Raw genomic sequence first — 5,002 nt, 5'->3', positions numbered from 1 at the left:
CAAGATTGCATGTTTTTTTTTCTTTCTTTTGATGTCGTGTCAACTTCTAGAAGACATGCATGAAGTGCTTTTGAAACCGTTATGCAATCTCCTCCACGGAACAAATTACGTTTATCTCCACACGAAAAAGGAAACGAGTAACGCGCACGTGATAACTTCAAGGGCCTCATTTTCTTTGCAACACATTAAGCATGGAAGGGGTTGATTAATTCTGCCAATTTATTTATTTAATGGTGACGGAGTTGCATTGAAGACACACGCATTAAATGACAACTAAGTATGCAGAGCTTGTGTCATTTTTTGTTTGATATCTTCACATTAGTGGAATGTATAAACATATTATTATTAAAAGCCCTCATTTTCGGAGGGTTACGTACGCTCATTTGGAAGCATAATACGGAAATTGACTAGAATTCGTGGGTTTGCAAGTGAATTCCGTCGAAGTACAGAACTACTTCGGATGTTACTCTTACTATGGATTTACCCGCACGTGTAAAACAAGTATTGATTATATATGTTCCTACCTTTGAAAATATTGATTTTATATTTATATTCCTGTTGTAAGAAATAGTGCACCTATTATGCACGGTGGCCAAACCGATGGGTGCCAAGAACAAATATCAATGCCTAGAGAGAAAGCCAAACAATACAAAATAACGACATAAACTCAAACAATCAATTTTATCGTTGTTCGGCAAGCTGCCTACGTCCACGGGGCAAGAAGGAGATGAGGTTTTCACTAAATAGAGAAGAAGAGTACAAACTAAGATTACAAAATCACACAAACTCACCAATTAATCTCACCAACAAAGCTCTAATTCTCGTTAAACAAAACCCTAACCAATAGCTCATGAAATATCTATTTTCTGTGCTCCAAATATCTCTTTCGCTGCTCAATTTTCTCATCCAATCGTTCTATATATATAGAAATCCTAAAACCAAAAGCATACTAGGAATTCTAAAACAAAAATCAATACAGATTAGAAATCCTAATAACTTGTTAACAAAATAGATTTAGAATCATGTTACCAAAACAGATTAGGAATCCCAATAACGTGTTACCAAAACAAATTAGGAAACATATTAGGAATCTGCTATCCAACAGCACCTCCATTATCTAAATGTGATAAAAATCTAGTTGATGATTAATTAACTAAAATTTCTTAACTATTACATAATTCTTCAAAATGTATGGAAGAGGGGCGTGGATGTGTTAATTGGTTATAATCTTTTTTACCCACTCTTAGTATAACTCATCCAGGTTACATCATCAAATATTCCCCACAATAAAAATAAATACATTTAACCCAAAAATTACAGAATTATCTCTACTATATATGACGTGAATTCGTAGCTCGAAATTGAAGAACTCAATGTTAGGTTGGGGGTGGATACCAACCTCCGGCGGCGGAGGAGCTCCGACGAGCTCCAGGATGATGCAGGCGAGCTTCGGTAGTCACAGGCGAAGCCACAGGCGGCGAGGTCCAGGCGAGCTTCGGAAGTCGCAGGCGAAGCTGGAGGCATAGCCCAGGTGAGATTCGATGGTCGCAGGCGAGCTCGAGCTCTGCGTTCGAACCCCCCACTTTTGCTCTGCGTTCGAACTCCTTCCGACCTCTGCGTTTGGCGATGGCGACCTTTGCGTTCGAGCGCTCCCACCTTTGCGTCCGCGGGCCGCTGGCGACAGGCTGTCGCCAGCCCATCAACTCCACCTATATAAACCCCTTTGATGCCCTAGGGTTTCGGTGCAGAGCTTCTCCTCCCCTCCTCCGATTTTCTTCTTCTGGCGGCGGCAGACTGCCCTAAATCGCTGCTGCGATTTTTGATTTAATCCCCAGTCTTCAACAGTAGTTGAGGGGATTTAAGAAGAGAGAGAGAGAGAAAATTAAAGAGGGTTTTATATTGTGGGGTTATTCTTTATTCTCAAGTGAGACTTGAAAAGGGTTCATACCCTTTAATTATTAACACTGTAGCTACAATGTTTATTTGAGAAATCTCAATTTTGAGATCTGCTCTTGAATTGTAATTTCTTGTTTGATTAATAAGAAATTATCTGTGTGGCTCCCGAGGACGTAGGCAGTTGCCAAACCTCGTAAATCTTGTGTACTTTTTCTATTCTGCGTTTCTGTTGCATTAGGGATTTCGACGTTAAATTCCCAACATCTGGTATCAGAGCGTGAAACGATCCAGAGGAAGTCAGATTCAAGTGGGAGCCATGGCCGCAGATGAGGCAAAAATGAGACTTGAGAAATTTGATGGAACAGATTTTGGATTCTGGAAAATGCAGATATAGGATTATCTGTATCAGAAAAATCTGTATCAACCACTATCGGGGAAGAAGCCGGATTCTATGAAGGAAGAAGAGTGGAACCTTCTAGATAGACAAGCCCTCGGAGTTATCAGATTGACGTTGACTCGCAATGTTGCGTTCAACATAGCGAAGGAGAAGACCACGGCAGGTCTTATGGCAGCACTCTCAAACATGTATGAGAAGCCATCAGCCGCGAACAAAGTTCACTTGATGCGGCGGTTATTCAATCTGAAAATGGCGGAAGGCGCGTCAGTAGCACAACACCTCAATGAACTTAATACGGTTACAACCCAATTGAGTTCAGTTGAGATTGAGTTTGATGATGAAGTTCGGGCGTTGATATTGTTGTCTTCCCTACCAGAGAGTTGGAACGCTACAGTCACAGCTGTGAGTAGCTCGTCGGGAAAGAATCGGGAAAGAAAAAGTTGAAGTTCGACGACGTTCGTGATTTGGTTCTCAGTGAGGAGATCCGACGGAGAGAGACGGGTGAAGCTACAACCTCTTCAGTATTGCATACAGAGTCAAGAGGTAGAAATTCAACCAGAGGAAACGGACGAGGAAAATCAAACTACAGAGGTAGATCAAAGGACAGGAGGTCCAAATCAAGGAATCCAAGCAACAACTCGAAGGCTATCGAGTGTTGGAATTGTGGAAAGACCGGGCATTACAAGAATCAGTGCAAGAGTGCACAGAAAGAGAAGGAGGCAAAGGCAGAGGTGAATGTCACATCCACTTCAGGAGGAGACGACGCATTGATATGCTCTTTGGAGAGCAAGGAGGAATCTTGGGTGTTAGATTCAGGAGCGTCGTTCCACGCTACTTCTCAGAAAGAATTCTTCGAGAAGTATACCCCCGGAAAACTTGGATACGTATATCTTGGTGATGATCAACCATGTGCTATTGTGGGCAAAGGCGTGGTGAAAATTAAGTTGAACGGGTCAGTATGGGAGCTGAAGGATGTCAGGCATATTCCCGACCTGAGAAAGAATTTAATATCCGTAGGCCAGTTGGCTGGCGAAGGATACACCACAACCTTCCATGGAGATGATTGGAAGATCTCAAAGGGCGCAATGACAATTACCGGAGGCAAGAAGACTGGTACCCTGTATATGACAGCAGGTGCACGTTGTTCGATCTCAGTTGCAACTAGCAATGAGACCTCAAAGCTGTGGCACCAGAGACTCGGTCATATGAGTGAAAAGGGGATGAAAATCATGCACACAAAGGGGAAACTCCCAGGACTGCAGTCAGTGGAGATGGATATGTGTGAAGAATGTATACTTGGAAAGCAGAAGAGAGTCAGCTTTCAGACAAGTGGCAGAACCCCCAGGAAGCAGAAGCTAGAGCTCGTTCACTCAGATGTTTGGGGACCAACCACCACTGCGTCGATTGGTGGGAAACACTACTTCGTGACTTTTATCGATGATCACACTCGGAAAGTATGGGTCTACTTTCTGAAACATAAGTCAGAAGTGTTTGAGGCTTTCAGAAGATGGAAAGCCATGGTCGAGAATGAGACCGGTCTGAGAATAAAGAAGCTCAGGACCGACAATGGCGGTGAGTATGAAGACACCGGATTCAAGAAGTTCTGCTATGAGCACGGGATCAGAATGGAGAGAACCGTGCCCGGCACGCCTCAGCAAAATGGAGTAGCTGAGCGAATGAACCGAACGTTGACGGAGAGAGCCAGAAGCATTCGAGTACAGTCAGGCCTACCGAAGCAGTTCTGGGCAGAAGCGGTCAACACAGCAGCTTACTTGATCAACCGAGGTCCATCGGTTCCATTGGAGCACAGAATACCAGAGGAGGTATGGTGCGGAAAGGAGGTAAAACTCTCACATCTAAAAGTTTTCGGTTGTGTAGCTTACGTGCATATTAGTGATCAAGGCAGGAATAAGCTTGATCCCAAGTCAAAGAAATGCACTTTCATCGGCTATGGTGAAGATGAGTTCGGCTACCGCATTTGGGACAACGAAAACAAGAAGGTGATCCGGAGCAGAGATGTGATATTCAACGAGAAGGTGATGTACAAGGACATGCACAAGACAAATGACTCAGAGAGCGAGTCAATATTTGTAGATGCAGATGATGTCCCGAGTAACCTCTCGGAAGAACCCAATGCAGAGGGTCCTCAGCAAGAAGAGCCTGTTGGACAAGATGGTGCGCAGGAGCCCGACGCACCAGCTCCGATATTAAGAAGATCTTCTCGTCCTCCTGTACCCAACAGGAGATACATGAACTATCTGTTGTTGACAGATGGTGGGGAGCCTGAAAGCTTTGATGAAGCTTGTCAGTGTGGAGATGCGAGCAAGTGGGAGCTTGCAATGAAAGATGAGATGAAGTCTCTCATATCAAACCAGACGTGGGAACTAGCTGAGTTGCCCACGGGTAAGAAGGCACTCCACAACAAATGGGTGTACCGGGTGAAAGAGGAGCAGGATGGTTCCAGAAGATATAAAGCCCGGCTAGTTGTCAAAGGTTTCCAGCAGAAGGAAGGAATTGACTACACCGATATTTTCGCTCCCGTGGTGAAGCTAAATACTATCAGGACCGTGATGAGTATTGTAGCAATTGAAGATGACCACTGTTGCTACTTCAAAAATTATCAGTCCAGCTATATCATCCTACTGCTGTATGTTGATGATATGTTGGTTGCAGGAGCAGATATGGAGGATATCAAGAGTTTGAAGCAGC

This window comes from Asparagus officinalis, chromosome 5, assembly GCF_001876935.1.
Source record: "Asparagus officinalis chromosome 5, Aspof.V1, whole genome shotgun sequence".
In the NCBI taxonomy this organism is placed as follows: domain Eukaryota; kingdom Viridiplantae; phylum Streptophyta; class Magnoliopsida; order Asparagales; family Asparagaceae; genus Asparagus; species Asparagus officinalis.
This window is presented reverse-complemented; position numbering follows the sequence as displayed.